General features: G+C 29.4%; 1 non-coding gene across 1 annotated transcript; it reads left to right on the top strand.

Annotated features, from left to right (window-relative positions):
• Positions 1 to 1623: 1623 nt before the first annotated feature.
• Positions 1624 to 1696, top strand: Trnav-cac (transfer RNA valine (anticodon CAC)). The gene has a single exon. It is a non-coding gene; the product is annotated as a tRNA-Val (tRNA).
• Positions 1697 to 5884: the final 4188 nt, after the last annotated feature.

Below are 5884 nucleotides of genomic sequence, written 5' to 3'. Positions count from 1 at the left end.
CAGCACTTGACACCTGCTGTTGTGATGTATAAATATATGCTAAAAGTGTCCGTCAGCAGCATCGAGAACAGCAACATTTAATGATAATTGCAGACTCATAACTCACATAGAGTACTTTACGGTAAGTTTGGTTCACTTCTGTATTAATTTAAAAGACACTAGTAACCAGCTGAGATGCTTGATTGTTATTTACACAAAAGAAAAAATATTTTTTTTAACTTACCTTCCTATTTTTTGAGATATTTACATTTAAGCATAACAACAAGTTATAAAACACTGTGCAACTTGATAAAAGTAAAACGAGTAAAACGTCTTGTTTTTTATCTGTACCTAAATATAAAACATGCCAGAAATTTCAATCTTTTCGGTAAGAATTTTTGGAAAGAATCATTCGCCAGTCATAGAAGACGAACTTATGCATGCTGTCTAAAAAGTTAATTTTGCCTTTGCTTAGGGTGAGCATATGAATGTTTGAATAACATGGATCCATTTGAAATTTACCGTTCAATTACATTGTTAACAATTTATATATCAGCATAATAGTTAATAGATAATTAAACAATATTTTTTCTTATATTCTTATCATGATTATATCGTAGTAAATTATTTATTTATTTATTAAATTATTTTCTTTTTATTATTGTTATTTTGTTGTAATTAATAATTTTTATACTATAATTATGACCAACACTACATATACAGTAAGACTTTGACACTCATTAATAACCTTATCAAAATATGTTATAGTTTATATAGAAATAAATTGTGATTTATTTCAACCTCACTATATTTCACATGAACGACAATGTTGGGTCAGAATATCGGATTTTATTTTGCATAATTAGACCAATATATAGAGGATATTGAATGAGTGTAAGTTCAATACTGAATTTATTGCACGAGTTGAATAAAATTATATTATGCGAGCCTCTGGCGAGCATAATCTTATTTTATTCAACGAGTGCAATAAATTCAGTAATGAACTTACACGAATTTGATATTCTATTTATCACATACCCAAAATAAAGACTGTTTAAATTGAAATAAGAGTCATTTTTCATTGACACGCCTATAGTATAACGCTAACATTTAGCGCGTCTTTACACTTTGTTTATATAACCCTAATGACGTCACGTAAAAATATATGCGCGGCCGTGCAATACCATTTTTACGGAGTCGCATAATCGGCACGGGTGTGTGATAAATTACGTTATGTTAGCATTTCTTGCCATGTTTAATGAAAATATCATATGTTTTGCCTCAAGACAGGTTACATTACATTTATCTATGGCTATCACTCTACCCTTTATTCGTATATTAAACCAGCTTTAGAAATCAGTGTTTGTATCTCATATCGACAAACAAAATAACTAAAGTAAGACAAAATAGCGCTGTTGCAACATAAAAAAATATATTTTATTCTTTCAAAGGACACAAAGCTGTCTCGTCAGTACATGAACGTAGGGCTGATAATGAAATTATTGCTACAAAAAAAAAAAAAAAAAAAAAAAAAAAAAAAAAAAACCGCTTGGTATCTTACATGTTTGAATGAATGCAACTTAAACTTAATTAAGACTTGGAAAACCGGTTCTGCATTCTTGTCTTCGTTTTGCATAAAATAACGGTTCCGTAGTGTAGTGGTTATCACGCTCGATTCACACGCGAAAGGTCCTGGGTTTGAACCCCAGCGGAACCATACTATTATTTTTTTATTAACGAAATGTTATTAATACATGTATAAAACAGCAAAAAACCAATGTATTCATATACATCTGTGTGAAAAACCACCATCTGTCTGACATGTGGTCACTGTAGTCTTTTCTCTAACAGAAAAATAATTAAGACTTAACACGTCTGTTGCAACCACTATTGAAATAAAAAAAAAACTATTGAAATAAATTATTTCAATAGTGGTTGGGAATGCATTTCATTAGAAAAATCGCTTTGCAACCACTATTGAAATAAAACCACTATTGAAATAAATTATAAATATTACTATTGAGATAAATTATTTCAATAGTGGTTAGGGATGTACGTCATTACGACAACTATTTGAATATATTATTTCAATAGTGGTTAAGGATGCGTTTCATTTCAACCACTATTGAAATAAATTATTTCAATAGAGGTTAGGGATACCTTTCATTTCAACCACTATTAAAAAAAGTATTTCAATAGTGATTGATGATGCATATCAGTTTTATGTCTATTATTATGTCTATTTGTAGCACTTTCCTTTCTGCTAGGGGAGTTTTTTCAGATATGAAGTATGTCTTATGATATGATAAAATCCTTTTAATCATGATTTACCTTTATATGGTCATGCTTTCCATACCACCTGTCATCTGGAACTGACAAAGCTATACGCAGACGGAATAATAGGCATAAAAATGACATGAATTCCTACCACTTTTGAAATAGTTTATTTCAATAGTAGTTGTAATGAAACGGATCCTTAGCCACTATTTAAATAAATTATTTCAATAGTGGTTGTTATGAAACGCCTCCCTAACCACTATTGAAATAACGTATTTCAGTAGTGGTTGTAATGAAACGCGTCCTTAACCACTATTGAAATAATTTATTTCAATAGTGGTTTAGATTGTATTTCATTATCTGTAACATTATACCATATTTCCTTTTAGTCTTGATTATTAATACCGTAAAATATGCAAGTATAATACCCACTTTTTATATCTGATATTGTTCGTTAGATAAAGTGTTTCTTGCGTTACAATAGTAATAACAAAGTAATATTTCTAAAAAGTTCATTCTCGTCTACAATAAAAAAGAATAATGAAACATTAGTCTTTTAAAGTGTCTGTAAAGTGACTCTTAAAATGAAATGCATCCCCAACTACTATTGATATAATTACTTCGATAGTAGTTGTATTTCAATAGTGGTTGCAAAGTGATTCTTCAAATGAAATAATCCCCAACCACTATTGAAATAATTTATTTCAATAGTGGTTGCAAAGTGATTTTTCTAATGAATTCAGGCAAAATAATGACAAAAATATTAAAATGATCTTATGTACTCAAATCACGCTAAAATGACTTTTCTTAAAGTTTCAGCATGAACTTCTGTATATATTGTATATATTTTAGGTTTAAAGCGTAAATTTATCTATTTATGTTGAACAGAATTTAGACGCAAATAAAATCACCAAATAGTTTTAATACAAGTCAGGTGACTTGAACAAACCCTTGAAGTTACAATAACAGATATTGTGGATATTGTATGATTGAAACAAGTCTAAGTCATACATTTGACATGTTCTTTAACGTTTCCAGAGTTCACTTTGACCACTATATTGAAATGTTAGCGCTCTAACCTGACCCACGCGGGTCAAGTTAGGAAACCATCATTTTATTCTTTATATGGAGAAACTTTTTGTTCCTTTGACTGTCTAATATATTCATTTTGAGGGCATTTACAGAATATTTAATGAAAAGTTCAAAACTAAGAAATGAAAATTTTGCCTGTGTCTCCCTTTAAGAAAATAATCTGCCAATTTGTAATGACATGATACAGTCATACTGTGATTACAACTGTACCTATATTGCTTAGAGGTTATCTTCTCTGTGTGAACTTCAGAAATGCATTTAAATGTAAAGAAAATGTCAGTATTTTAAAGTAGCAAATTTGAGAATATTTCTCAATCTTTGTTTTTTCCTGGGACCGCAATAGCGAGATTTCACATTAGGCTAGGTTAATATGTTTCACGTGGCATGTAATAAATAACTCAAAAACCTTCATAATTCATTTGTACGCAATTCTTTGGAAAATTAGAAAATATTTATATGGACATTTGCTCAAATCGATACAAAACGATACTGTCTTTTTATAATTACAGTATTTACTAGTAATGTAAGAATGTGACAACAAAGAGAGCGTTATCGTTTTTTTTCTGAGAAGATATTTTTATAACTGAACTTTGAAGCATAAAACACTCTTTACTTATTTATTATTTTCCCTGATAAATCATTGCTCTTTTGTCTATAAAGCTAAATATAGATTTTTTTAATTTCAGTATGATAGTTGATAAGTTATTTGTATTTGCGTTTGTAAAGCTTAGAGACACAGAGCCATCAGAATTAACAGTCTTTGTTACCACAGTATAAATCAAACAGTACATTCACAAATAAACTGACATAAAATATAAATCATTTGCAATAGTTTCAAAGTAAGATTAGCTGAAAATAGTTTCGTAATGAAAGCAAACTCTTGGCCAAAGAAAAAATATTATAAACTTTACAAACATTTCTGAAATGAAATGTGAACAACTTCACAACTTCATATACGTGGAAACGTAAGCTTCACAAAAGTGTGATACAAAATGTCAGAACCAAAGGTGCTGGTCACATGAAAACAATCTAAAACACGTTTTATTTGGAATGAACATACTGTTATTTTCGTTTATAACTTGGAGTTTGCTTACTTTGTGACTAAAGATTTACGAAACATTTACGAAACATTTCTATGTGAGAAGTTAGCAATGAGCAGTGAAGTAAGCTAAAAGGCATTACAATTTATTTAGGGGAATCAATGTTCTAAGCAATCTGGCGGGACATTTCGAATTATTGAATGATTATGCTCTCTGCTGGAATGCTTAGCTAGAAGCGCAGTGGGACATTCCAAAATATGGTGTAAATATGCTTTGTGGCTTGGCAATGTAGCATGACATTCCTCAATACAGTGTAAAAATGCTCTGCTGGAATGTTCAGTTGGCTTTTATTAACCTACATTAATTTGTAAGTATATAACAAATGAGCAAAACTATTTAAAATGTTAAGAAGCGTCCGCTTAAAAGATCTTCATAATCCATACATATAAAGGCCCATCATTCCCAAGGGTAGAGTGTATTTTTATTTCCCAAAAGAGTACGTTTATGGACGAAAATGGAAAATGCAATAAACCATTCAACCATTCAACCACTTACATCCTTTCAATCACATTTGCTCAGCATATGCTATAGCCGAACTATTTAAATATACAAATGAAGAAATTAAGAATTTAGTTCGATCCGGGAATATGTACGAGGCATTTTCCAGTTGGTTTCATAAAAAATAATACTAAGAAGAATTTTTTTAACATTATCATGATCACTTTGTTTTCACTGAATTTAGAAGCAGACAAATATTTGCATTCATAACAAATTAAATTGTATTCTCTTGGTATAATATTTCTTCGATGTTAAATTAAACACTAAAAGATTGAAACATTTGAGTCCATTATAGAATTTGATCGATTTGTGTATGTATAATAGTAAAATATGGAAGATATCCTCATTTGTTTTTGTCTCAATGAAGCTTGCAGACACTTAGATATCAAATTAACCTCTTGTGTAATCTAAAGAATAATCAAACGTTATATGCAAACATACTTTCAGACAATATATATTATCTCTTAAAGTATTTCATATTTTAGAAAGAGTTAATTTAGTTTTAAAAATGACTTTTACACTATTACATTGCAAAATTTGGTGTATAATACACGATACACGTTAGATAGGCGAATAAAAATATCGATTGTGGATACACATGTATACATGTATATCTGAAGTAATAAAACTCACTTTAACATTTTCAATTTTGCCGTGTTGGGCTTTCTTTAAGGAGTCTGTATTTATCTATTTTTAGACCTTGTTAATAATGACTTAGCCTTTTATAAGTCACTCTAACTTACGAATGATAACATTTATTAAACAAAGTCTTCATTTTCAACTAAAAAACGCCAAAAATTATATATATTAGCATATAAGTTTTATAAGTCTATATACTAATTAATCCATAAGGCAAATAAAAAAGTTATAACATTTTAAAATAAACTGTTAGTTGGAGATTTTAACAATCAAGGAGTCTTCGTTGTGCATGAAATATC

The sequence above is a fragment of the Ruditapes philippinarum genome, unplaced genomic scaffold, assembly GCF_026571515.1.
Source record: "Ruditapes philippinarum isolate M1 unplaced genomic scaffold, ASM2657151v2 ctg3263_1_1_1_1, whole genome shotgun sequence".
Taxonomy (NCBI): Eukaryota; Metazoa; Mollusca; class Bivalvia; order Venerida; family Veneridae; genus Ruditapes; species Ruditapes philippinarum.
Note: the sequence above shows the minus strand (reverse complement) of the source record. Positions and strands in the feature narration are given on the sequence as shown.